General features: G+C 36.4%; 1 non-coding gene across 1 annotated transcript; it reads left to right on the top strand.

Annotated features, from left to right (window-relative positions):
- Positions 1–689: 689 nt before the first annotated feature.
- LOC119626369 (U6 spliceosomal RNA) lies at positions 690–793 on the top strand. The gene has a single exon (XR_005242539.1). It is a non-coding gene; the product is annotated as a U6 spliceosomal RNA (small nuclear RNA).
- Positions 794–13,597: the final 12,804 nt, after the last annotated feature.

Consider the following 13,597-nt stretch of genomic DNA (forward strand, 5'->3'; position numbering starts at 1 on the left):
GTAGCACTTTCAAATGAAGGATCACTTTCAACAAAGGTTCCTAAATGGAAAACTGCAGTGATGAAGATGCAGACAGTGACCTTTCTAAAACCCCAATCTGATTATGTTATTTCCCTACTTAAAAGTTATTGGGAGCTCCTCATTGCACTTTGAATGATGTCCAGATTCCTTAATATAGTTTATAAGGCCTTGCATGCCCTATGCTTCTTTTCCAACTCATCTCTTACCATTCAATCCTAGAGCTCTTTCTCTCAGAAACAACAACTGTCCTGCTCTTCTCGTACACATTGGCCTCACCCCTCCAAGCTACTGCATGTTTGTTATCCAGAGTTCTCTTTTCCCTTCTTCATGCCTGGATCAGCCCTACATTTGTCCTGGTTACAGGTCACATGTTTCTTCCTACGTGATGCTTTCCTTGGTTCTCCATGGTGAATAGGCATGTTTCCTATTTGCTTTAAGGCCTGGTGTTTTCCACATCCCAACACTTTTCACACTGCATTGCACATAGCTCTTTATTGCTCTGTGACCTGTTAACTGTAATGGGATGGGGATTCTGTCTCTTTCATTCACTTTGGTATCACTATGTCTAGCACAGATTAGTGCCCTGTAAATGTTGCTTGAATGAGTGAATACATAAATGAAATGATCCATCCTTGTGAAATTCTACCAAGTTTAAAATATATATACTTGTGCTTGCCTTGGTAGCACATATACTAAAACTGGAATGATACAGAGAAGATTAGCATGGCCCCTGAACAAGGATGACATTCAAATTCATGAATATTCCATTTTTAAAATAAATTCTGGAGCTCTATTGTATAGCATGGTAACTATAATTAGCATTAATGTATTAATTATATACTTGAAAATTGGTAACAGAGTAGATATTAAGTGGTCTCACTGCAAAAAATTGATAAGTATGAGATAAAATGAATATATTAATTCACTTATTTTAAGCATTTCACAATGTATACATAAATCAAAATATCACTCTGTATATGTAAATATATACAATCCTCATTTGTCAATTATACCTCTGTAAAGTTGTGGGGGAGGAGAAGGAAAAAACAAATAACAAGGCAAAAATATAAATATATGTAATACACACAAACTTATACTTAAAATATAGGATAATCCATTAATTATTTTCTTTATTTCCTTTTCCTAACATTTTTAACCTCAGCTTATCTATCAACAACTTGCTGTTTGTCATTCAGAGACGTAGTTTAGAATGTCCTAATTTTAATTTGTACAATTTTCCTTCTGAGTATGAATTCTTGTTAGTCAATAGATGTGTCTTTCTTGGCTTTACCAAATTTCTTGAAAGGATGTCATTTGCAAGCTTCATTTTTCTCAGCTGTGTGACTTTTACTGCCTAACATCCATCAAAAGACTTTCTTAATATTTAACATGAGATTCTCTTCGACAACTCTAAAGACCTGTTCTCAGTCCTGATCCAGCTCCATCTGTGTATTCTGGAACAAACAAGTCCTGTATTTACTTGAAGGACCAAATAATGATAGCACAAACTCCCACTGCCCTGGTTGTCAGAAAATCATCAACTTCAATGTGTTTACAATTATTTCAATGTGTTTACAATTATGGGTGTCCTCAAAGGATTATCTGTCTAGGTATGAATTTGGAAAACCAAGATTTACCACTTTGCCTCCTACCTGCTTTTCTGCTCTTGTTCTGTTTCTTACTCGTCTCACTGAAGACTCGGGGTAGCTTCCTTACTTTCCCTGTTTGCATTGACAAAGCCAATGTTCATTCCAAGGTGCTTATTCCAGATGCTCCCAAACATCCAGTTCTCAGAGTGTGGAAGTTCTGCTGAGTTTCAGCAGAAATAGATGGAACAGGCAAAAACTACCTTTTCTCCAATGTTACACCATTTTTTTTCTTTTCTTTTTGAGACGTAGTCTCACTCTGTTGCCCAGGCTGGAGTGCAGTGGCGCCATCTTGATCTCCACTCACTGCAAGCTCCGCCTCCCAGGTTCAAGCGACTCTCCTGCCTCAGCCTTCCCAGTAGCTGGGATTACAGGTGTGTGCCACCATGTCCGGGTAATTTTTTGTATTTTTAGTAGAGACAGCGTTTCACCACGTTAGCCACGATGGTCTCTATCTCCTGATCTCATGATCTGCCTTCCTAGGCTTCCCAAAGTGTTGAGATTACAGGCGTGAGCCCCCGCGCCTGGCTGTGTTACACCATTTTTATCACTTGGCTTTGTATGCGGAGTTGACAAAATCTCTCTGGAAAGCTCCTCTCAGCTTCCAGGCTTCATTCTTTGCCCAGCATGTCACCTTGCACAGTCCGTCCTAGCAAATACTTTTGCCATCACTCTCAGAAATCACTCTCTTCTAAACATGGAAAAACTATATGTAAACAATTTTATGTAATCCATTGAACCTCTATCCACTATCCCTTCTGCAGTCCCCAATCAACCAAATTTTCTTTTCTTTTTTCTGAGTGAAATAACAAACCCTACTATGCACAGTAATGTGCGTAATCACATGATATATGAAAGGGAAAGGGAGAGGGAGGTATGTTTTGCAGCAACTATCCAGGTTTTTTTGTTTGTTTTTTCATTCACACCTGTTGCAGACTAATAGAGTAATATAGGGATTTTCAAAGTGAACTGCAATTATATTAGCCATGATAAAAATTCAATATATATAGTCAATTGTCATTATTTATGGATTATGTTACCTACTAGTTAAATTAAAAAAATAAATAAAAACTTTTACATTAGGTTCAGGGGTACATGTGAAGGTTTGTTATATAGGTAAATTGCATATCACAGAGGTTTGGTGTACAGATTATTTCACCACCCAGGTAACAAGCATAGTACCTGATTGGTAGTATTTCCATCCTTTCCCTCTTCCCTCCGTCCACCCTCAAGTAGGACCTGGGTCTATTATTCCCTTCTTTGTTTTAATATGTACTCAACGTTTAGTTCCCACTTATTAGTAAGGACATGCAGTATTTGATTTCTGTTCATGTTAGCTCTCTTAGGATAATGGTCTCTAGCCGTATCCATGTTGTTGCAAAGGACATGATCTCATTCCTTTTTTTTTTTTTTTTGAGACAGAGTCTTGCTCTGTTGCCCAGACGTGCAATCTGCGATCTTAGCTCATTGCAAGCTCCACCTCCCAGGTTCACGCCATTCTCCTGCCTCAGCCTCCTGAGTAGCTGGGACTACAGGCACCTACCACCACTCCCAGCTAATTTTTTGTATTTTTTTTTTTTTTTTAGTAGAGATGGGGTTTCACCGTGTTGGCCAGGATGGTCTCGATCTCCTGACCTTGTGATCTGCCCGCCTCGGCCTCTCAAAGTGCTGGGATTACAGGTGTGAGCCACCGTGCCTGGCCTCTCATTCTTTTTTTTTTTTATGGATGCATAGTATTCTATGGTGTCTATATATCACATTTTCTTTATTCAGTGTATCAGTGATAGTATTTAGGTTGATTCCATATTTTTGCTCTTGTGAATAGTGCTGCAATAAACATACATGTGTGTGTCTTTAGGGTAGAATGATTTATATTCCTTTGGCTATATACCCAATAATAGGATTGATGGGTGGAATGGTAATTCTGCTTAGAGTTCTTTCAGAAATCACCAAACTGCTTCCCACAATGGCTGAACTAATTTACATTCCAATCAGCAGTGTATAAGCATTCTCTTTTCTCTGCAACCTAACCAGCGTCTGTTATTTTTGACTTTTTAATGATGGTCATTCTGACTTGTATGAGATGGTTTCTCATTGTGGTTTTGATTTGTGTTTCTCTAATGATTAGTGATATTGAGCATTTTTAATGCTTGTTGGCTACATATATGTCTTCTTTTGAAAAGCATCTGTTCATGCCCTTTGTCCACTTTTTAATGAAGTTGTTTGTCTTTTGCTTGTTGAATTAAGTTCCTTATAGATTCTGGATATTAGAACTTTGTCATATGCATAGTTTACAGGTATTTTCTCCCATTCTGTAAGTTGTGTGTTTACAGTGTTGTTAGTTTCTTTTGCTGTATATAAGTTAGTTCATTAGTTTAATTAGGTCCCATTTGTCAAATTTTGTTTCAATTGTTTTTGGTGCATTTGTCATTAAATCATTGTCAGGTCCTATGTCAGAATGACATTTCCTAGGTTATCTTCTAGGGTTTATATAGTTTTAGGTTTTGTATTTAAGTCTTTAATCCATCTTGAGTTGAGTTTGCATATGGTGTAGGGAAGGGATCCCGTTTCAACCTTCTGCTTATGGCTAGCCATTTATTCCAGCACCATTGATCAAATAGGGAGTCCTTTTCCCCATTGCTCATTTTTTTTTTTTTTTTTTTTTTTTTTTTTTTTTTTTTTTTTTACTTTGTCAAAGACCAGATGGTTGTAGATGTGTAGCTTTATTTCTGGGCTCTCTATTCTGTTTCATTGGTCTATGTGTCAGTTTTTGTACCAAAACCATACTGTTTTGATACTGTAGCATTATAGTATAGTTTGAAGTCAGGTAATGTGATGCCTCCAGCTTTGTTCTTTTTGCTGAGGATTGCTGCCTTGTCTGTTCAAGCTCTTTTTTGGTTCTATATGAATTTTAAAATAGTTTTTTTCCTAATTTTGTGAAGAATGTCACTGGTAGTTTGGTAGGAATAGCATTGAATCTATAAATTGCTTTGGGTGATATGGCCATTTTAAGAATATTAATTCTTCCTATCCATGAGCATGGAATGTTTTTCCTTTTGTTTGTGTCATCTCTGATTTCTTTGAGCAGTGTTTTGTAATTCTCGTTGTAGAGCTATTTCACCTCCCTGGTTAAGTGTATTCCTAGGTATTTTATTCTTTTTGTGGTTATTGTAAATGGGATTGTGTTCCTGATTTGGCTGTCAGCTTGGATGTCATTGGTGTATACAAATGCTATTGATTTTTTACATTGATTTTGTATCGAGGCTTCACTGAATTCATTTATCAGATCTAGGAGCTTTTAGGCAGAGACTGTAGGATTTTCTAGGTATAGAATCATATCTTCTTATTTGTGACCCCACAATCAACACTTGAAGTGCTTTTGTGGTTATTTGCAGACATGTACAGAGTCACAAAAATTTTGAGTTGCCCGATGTGTCCATTCCCAGCTAAAGTCAGACAATGCAATGGTCAGCCTTCTCATTTCAGCTGTCATACTGTCAGCAAGTGTGCTTTATGCAGTGTTTTTGGTGCCATGTTTTTGTATTTTTATGCTTTTTATTGGTTATTGCTGTTTAAAATGGCCCCTGAATGTAAAAGCTGAAGTTCTGTGTGTTGTTCCTAAGTGTAAGTAGGCCGTGATATGCCTTACAGAGAAAATATTTGTTGTTTGTTAGATAAGTTTCTTTCAGATGTGTTGTCATGGATTCAATGAGTTGACCGTGAATTCAGTTGTTCATGAATCAACAATATATAGTAAATAAGGTGTCTTTAAATGAAACACACATAAAACAAGGTTATGTATTGATTCGTTGGTGAAACTGTAAACAGACTTACAGGAACCTAACCCTTCGTTTCCCATAAGAACAATGGTTCAGTATTTGCTAATGTAGTATTCAGACTTTACAAGGCATAACTACCATAAATAATAAGAAGCAGCTATATATATACTTAAAAATATGTTAATATTTGAAATACGACAATAGCTTTCTCTCTCTCTCTCTCTCTTTTTTTTTTTTTTGCCTTGTGTGCTTGGGAGTTTGTGGTAGGTAGTGATATTCGTATTCAGTCAGTGAATATTTGGGGATCTATTGAAACCCATGTGTGCCTGATTGAGTGGACTTACAAATCATTGTATATCACTAACTAAATTAACCCTCACAGGTATGGGCAAATGACTTGAAAATATTCCTATACAGAAAAAAAAGAATGCAATGAAACATAAGTAAACAAAAACGTGAAAAAAGGCAGAGCTCACAAATTCAACTGTAGTATAAGCTATTAGGTAGCTTCTTATTAAGAAATAAATAAGTAGCAATCTCAGGATTTGACATACTTGCCTCCCTCTTAATTAAAATTAGTAATTATTTTATATGAAGTTTAAAATCACTAGAATGTGTGTACAATAGCTCCCACCCTAAATTAATATTTTTCCTTTGTATATTATTAACAAACGATTATGCATGTTAATCACTCACAAATCATTTATAAATATAATGTCGTACACAGTTAAAGACTTTTTACTCATGGGGTGAGAGACCACTGGAATAATAAAGCAGTGAAGTTTTGGAAAAGAAGCCATAAAAGGTCACTTTTTATTCACAGAAACATGATCTATAATTTTAAGTCTTAAGTATCTATTTGAAAATAAAATCTTTGCAATGATTCAAGGTCATTAATTTTTAAAATTCTGGAGAATTCAGCCCTGGTATTGGTGACAGCCCATGGAAACTTTGTTTTTATCTCTTGCATTCATTCCTGATTTGGACTCAGTACTTTAGTCACAAATGCCAGTTATGCTTTGACCATAGTATCTCAGGTCTGTGTGTGTTTTTATAGAGAATACAGAATAAGAAGGAAAAAAACATTTTAAAATTCCTTGGATCAGAGTTTGATACTTTTCAAAATACTGGTAAAAGCCAATTGGTCAAACAATAAAACACATAAAATGATAAGTTGTTACCAACTCTGCACGGCAGTGTAAGTATTTCAAGAAAGTCAATCAACAAAACTCTCCATGTAAGACATTTGCCTGAGAGTGCTAAGAATCGGCTTTTCATGTTTTAACAACTTCAGGAAGCTTGTGGAGAATATGAACTGTGCAGTCCCTTGTGTGTTTCTTTATATTCTACCATATGGGTTTCTAACTTCATGTATAGATTTAACTGTTTATCCTTATGTAAATAGTGGCCTCTGTGAAACTTCTTCTGTAGGACAATTTTAACATATTGAGAGATAACAATTGTCTTATTCTCACTTCTCTAGAAAAATTTTTAAAAAATATAATTCACATCTCAATCTAAACACACTCACACTTGTATACTTACTAAGATAAATGACTAGGTATTTCTGTTCTGGGGTTCCTTGTACCACAGGGAATTTACAACTTATTGTTGCTTTAAGAGCCACCAAGAAGGTAGTTTCTTGGTGAAGAGAGACATCGATCCTAAAGGTAGAGGCTAGCTTCACCCTGTAGGTCAGAAAGATGGAATTTTCAGCCTGGAGCTGAAGACTACAGAGGATGAGATTAATTTTCCTGAGACTAAAGGAGCAGGATTTGGGTTATGAGTGTTCTGATAACCAGGCTCTTTTTAGGGAGCCATGCTGTTAACCCCCTCAGCTCTCCTGCCCTATACATTTTATGTTCTCCTCAGGTTCTAATGCCAAGTGGCTATTTTTCAGCCAATGGAAGGCAACGGCAGGTGAGAGGACTGGAAGAGAGAGAAGAAATGTATTTTTCCTTGCTGTCTTTCTCTTTGGTTCTATGTCTCTGACTGTGGTTCTGTCCTTCTACCAGTCTGACTGGGGCCTTTCCTCCATTATCCAGCTCACTGGGATCCTATTAATATAAAACGATTTCTTATTCGTTTAGGCTCAGGAATGGATGGTATTGCTTTCTTTCTTCTGCTACAAGTTTCTGGGCACTTCAAACTCTTTTGTGGGTTTCTTTAATCTTGGCCACACTTTTGTAAATATCCTTCATTAAAACCTTTTTAATAGAACAATTTGGGTAGGATTCTGCCTTTTTCTGGAACCCTGAGTGGTATAGAGCCTGTAGAGATTGGGCATTAGTATCTTTGGTATGAGGTAGTTTGTCTTGAAAGCTTGACTGCTTCTTTGCTAAAGCTTGGCACACTCCTGAGAATACACAGAGAATGAGCAAGCAGCAGTACCGGAGGCTGGTAGACTTATTTAAGCATATCCAGAGTCCTTGGGAAGCTTTACACTCAGAAAATAGAAAAGCTATAGAAATGACCAAAATCAAAGTTTTCACTTGCCCCTCATTTGTGACATACTTTGTTCCTCAAGTGCCAAGGAGTAAGTGCATGTCTACTCAACTCATAGCTCTGCTGTAAAAGTGGCAATTTGAGGAATATAATTAATTCTTTTCTATGGGTAACTGGAGTTTTCTCGTTAGAGTTTTATTTACATCATTATTTATGACTGCTGAGGGGTTCTGAAAGAGATGTCATCACATTGTGATGTAAGAGACCTGATTGTTAAAATTAGATTGGCCAATTTGTCTGAGGCCCTGCTCATTGATTTGTAAAATAGAGAAAATGATGTCAAACCTGGACCATTGTTTTACTTACAGTTCTCAATAGGTACTTGAAATGTTACTTCCCTTTCTTTTGATTGGCATATATCCCTTTGTGTTCCATGGAGGTCATGTAGATGAACTGTATTCTGTGGCCAGATCCCTTGAGGACTAAGGTTGGACATTGCCCTAAGGAAGAGATAGTTACACTCCATAGACTTCTGAGTTTAAGAATGTATATGCTCTGGTTTAAATGACAGCTCCAACCCCTTCTGAATATGGAAAACTTTGTAGTTTACACCTCTGCTCCTTGTTTTTCTCATTTGTAAGATGGGAATCATAATAGTATCTACTTTATCGGATTATTGCAAGGATTGAAAAAGTTAATGCATGTAAAGATCTTGGTAAAATTGTTACCGGTGGAAGAGATCCAAGTTACCCAGAGTTACTAGTGGCTTATCCATATGAGTCTGTAGCAACTTCAGTTCTTGCCTCCTCAAGAAGAAATAATTCAACTGAGGGACATTCAGCAGAAGAGACTGAGGCAACTTTCAAACAGAGGCAAGTTTCAGAGCAGGAGTAGAAGTGTATTAAAAAAGACTTCAGAACAGGAAAGAAAGAAAAGAGCCCTTATAAGAGGTCCAAGTGGGCGCCCTGAAGATCAAAGAGAGAAAAAAGATAGCAAAAAAGGGCAGAGAAAAAGAGAGTCTTTAACCTTGATCCTAGTCAAGGGCCCGCCTCTTTCTCATGATTGTTCCCTTAGGTTGGGCTTCCCGCATGCGCAGTGCTTTCCTTACCCTTTGGAATTGAGCACGTGTGTGTTTAGGGAGTTATAGGCATGCCCATCAGAGGCTTTTTTTCCCTTTTTCCAGTGGTGCGTGCCCCTGGAACGTCATACTTTGTCATTATGTCCCTTAACACGCATGCTCAAGAAGCAACTTCTTCCCTGGGGCTTGTATTCAATTAACACTTCTAATGTTAACAGGTGTGGACCGTCAGGAGATTCTCTCTCCCTGGCGGCCGAATTATTTTTAGAGGTGCAGTGCGAAAATTGCCAAACCATCGCATTTTTATTGGTTTGGGGAGAGTCCTCTCCTGCCCTGCTCATGCCTAACTAACTACTTTAACAAAATGACTGGCTTAATAGGTGCTTAGTAAGTATTAACCCTGATTATTATTTCACGTTATAGTAAACTGGTTAGTTGAGCATGTGCCATGTCACATTCCATGTCTGTCTTCTCACTTAATACAGGGCTTGACATCTAGTAGATAGACAATAAGTAGATGTGAAATACATATCTTCTTGGGAAATTTCCAGAGGAACTGCCTGAGAACTCTTATATGAGCAAGCAGGTCCGTGAGAGAGCTCCATGAACTCAAACTTACTGTCAGGGACATTGTTGCTTGCTGCTTCCCAGATGTTTGAGGGGAAAGCCATAAGAATGAGAGGGTAGAGAGAAGCAGGATGACGGGTGCTGCATTAAAAAGCCAACAAAATCAGCTCTCTGGAACTTTTCTCCCTCAACGTTGTAGCAGCATATTCAGACCAACATTTGCTTACAGTTTCAAATTACTTTATTTTTATTTATTTATTTAGAGACAGAGTCTCACTCTGTCCCCCAGACTGGAGTGCAGTGGTGTGATCTCAGCTCACTGCACCCTCCACCTCCCGGGTTCAAGCGATTCTCCTGCCTCAGCCTCCTGAGTAGCTGGGATTACAGGCGCCTGCCACCATGCCTGACTTATTTGTATACTTTTAGTAGAGACAGGTTTTTGCCATGTTGGCCACGCTGGTCTTGAATGCTTCTAATAAAAAGATGTAGATAAAGTTTCTTATGTTTAGTGACCTTAGTGTTACCATTTTATAAAGTCTAGGTCAATTGTCTTGATTGTTTTATGAAATCTACTCTTTTATTTGAACTGGATTTTTTACACAGTACTTTCTGAATGGCTAATTTCTATGAATTTCAGGAGGGTAGAACAAGTTTTCAGTGTACGTTTTGTCGTAAGATTTCCAACTCACTGAAGAGATCCATTTTTTGTCTCTGGCTACAGTTTCTTTTCCACCAACACATAATGAACTCATCACATCACAATATGATGGATATTAAATGTGTTATATGGTCATCAAAAATCTGCATATGGTGATTTCTATTTCTAGATCCTTGCTTTGGACTGAATATTGTGTTAGTAGTTTTAAAACTACATTGTAAGTGGAGAAAACTGCTAAAATTTGTCACAATTCCGCTGCATAAATGCTATAAAATTTTCATACATTCTCAATCATAATTTTCATTTTGTTTATGTATCAATGAATTTTTAAAAAATAATTTCAGCTTTTGAAGAAAAATTTTCCAGGTTTCTGGAAATTCTGGAAAATTAGGAGATAGATGAGATTTCTTGCTGGTCCTGGTTGCAAAGGCCCCAGAGAGGATTCTGAAAGGCCTTGTGTCATATGACCAACTCTGAATTTACCTTTGTGACTGGGGGATTATACTATTGACTAGTCAGGGCTGGGTCCCGTGCTCACCCCAAATAAATTCCAAGTGGAAAATAGCTTATTTCCAAAGAGACAGAAAATATGTAACTTTGTATGTGTATTAAACTAGAGAGATATACTACTAAAATGTTCTCTGCTTAGTAATTCTCTAGTAGGATGAATTGACTCTGGAGTAGCTTTGTGAACTAAATTGTAATTTCATTTGTTTGTCTTTTAAAATTAAACAGTTTTATCTCTAAATCATAGTTTAAATGTAAGTTACATAAGATTAAGGTTGATGAGCTCTCTGAAAGTGTCTTTTGCCCTCTGCTTTTTGTGGTAGTAGTCCTTATAACTGCTGTCTCTCCATGGCACTGAAAAACATTAAGAGTTTACTCTGGAGACCCTAATCCTAGACCATGGAGAGAGGAAGGGGAATAAGTGTCCCTGTAGAGCTTGAAGCTAGTAACTATGACTTATTAATCAAGTAAGAATGTATATCTAGTGTTTAAAATGTGCCAGGCTCTTCTCCAAATGTGTTATACATGTTAATTCATTGAATCCTTTCAACCCTATGCCATAAGTACTACTTTTATCTTCATTTTAAGGGGAAAATAAAGCACTGAGAAGTTGAGAAACTTGCCTAAAATCACATGTTTAGCAAGAGACAGAACTGAGACTTAAATACAGGTAGTTTGGCTTCAGAGTTCGTGCTTTTAACCTAGACTCTGATTTCCACAGCACAGTGGGTTATAGCCTCTGAGAAGGTAGCATGTCTTGCAATACCCTTCATTGCCTGCATCACTGAGCAAAGTTGTTTCAAATTCTGGTCTCAGGAAGTCCATGTTTGAGGGAATCCACAAAAGTCTTGGGTTTCATTTTCAGATACAACTGAATTGTCTCAAAAATTATTTTAAAATCGAGATACCTGAAATTGATATATCACAGTTTTATACATTGGAAACTATCAGTGCATTAAGAAGGTCTGACAGGTTACTTTGACATTGCCCAGACCTTGAAATGAAATTTCTCCTGCCCTTTCCATGCATATAATTGAACTTGTGCATGCTGACATGAATTATTAAGCTTATCACTTTGCATTGGTCTTTTAAAAAATTTGGTATGTGTACACTTGAATATGTTAATACACGTTCACAATATTCAATTAAATGTCAGGTAAGGCTCAAGCTTGTTTACATCTGTTACATAGCTATTAGTAATTTATAACCAGTTTCTTTTAGTAAAAAAATCGAGTAAGAATTTCTGTAATACACATAAAACTTACAGATCAAAGGTCACCTCATTCCACTCTGGGATACCCCCAGAGAAACCAATAAAATGGGAACATGAATTGAGAAATGTATTGTTTTCCGATGATGATATAGGCAAGGAGGCTTATATCACATATCACATAGAAAATGGCTTAAAATCCTTTTGCTCTTCAAAATCTCTTTTAATTCCCACCCATCGTATGGGAGGTGTGTTGGGGGAGGAGATGGGATAGAGTATGTGGGAGAAGGGTATCTTGGCTCCTTGGGCTTCAGCATCTTTGCCTCCTGCATTTTTCTAAGGCGTTAGAAATTCTGCTTTTTTATTATAGAGAACAATTTATCCCCCTTATGAAATGATCTTATCCAGCTCCGTGTTCAACAAACAAATAATCTTTTCATTACTAAGGCCAACTCTCGTTAGAAAGCTGAATGGGTTTATGAAAACAAATACTTTTTCAGTTGCATATTTTTCTCTTAATTTGTATCCAGTATTCTTCTTATACCAAAAATGTTTTTGGTCATGATTATGCCTTAAACTTTTAATATGATTAACTCTGTGAAAATGCATAGTTTGTAACACAACTTAAGATAAGTGTAAAACTAAAACAAATCCCTTAAATTAATCCCATTAAAGTACTGCATGCATATTATGAGAACATCATAAAGTGTCACAAAGGATACTTAAATTTTCTCTTGGGTAAGGAAGACCCGGATACTTAAATTTTCTCTTGGGTAAGGAAGACCCTATTTGTATCAACTGTAAAAGACTGACATACAGACTGTGTGGTCTCCAACAGTTCTCTACTTGCCAAGGCACTAGAATCTTACTGAATCAACACACACCAATACGTGCAAAGTCAGACAGTAAACATTTGGTTAGGTAGCAATGAGAATATCAAATCCTTAGTTAATGCTGATTACATTTCTTTATGCCAACTAATATTTCATTATGAAGATACATCTGTATTTACCGAAGAATAAAACAAAACAAATCTAAATTGCTTTTCTTCATAAATATTTGGAGATATCTTGTTCAAATATACATAGCAATAAATAGCTAAATACATAAATAAATACTTCTCAGAAGCACCAATTAAGAAAATCAGTTGAGGTCAGACCAATAAAGTATTTCTTAATATTTGTTTTTAATCTGTTTTTCATAATGATCATAGAAACACAAGTCTCAAATTGTTTTTAATAACAGACTGCTCCAATGAACATTGATTATGCTTTTTATAGTAAGGATGCTTTTTAGGATCCAACTATAGAGCCCCAGGTTTTTTTGAAATTTATAATATTATAAACCCTGGAATAAACTACCTTATTATTAGTTTTATTATTAACATAAGACATAATAATGGAATCTTTTCTCCATGAGTCTTTCAAAATTCCTTGTTTTTAAATTCTATTTGTTTGTTTATTTCTATTCCCTTTTCTCTCTCATGTTTGTTCGTTAACCTCAACTCTGCATGTGTGTATGTATGTGTGTGTATGTATGTGTGTGTATGTATGTGTGTGTATGTATGTGCAAATATGTGCATGCACACATAAAAACTTCATACCTTTTGAATGGAAAATGAGTTCGTCAGTCCCAACTGGGACATTTTAAAAATATTTTTGGGTTCAAGATACTGAGGTAAAAAGT

This window comes from Chlorocebus sabaeus, chromosome 21 (assembly GCF_047675955.1).
Source record: "Chlorocebus sabaeus isolate Y175 chromosome 21, mChlSab1.0.hap1, whole genome shotgun sequence".
In the NCBI taxonomy this organism is placed as follows: Eukaryota; Metazoa; Chordata; class Mammalia; order Primates; family Cercopithecidae; genus Chlorocebus; species Chlorocebus sabaeus.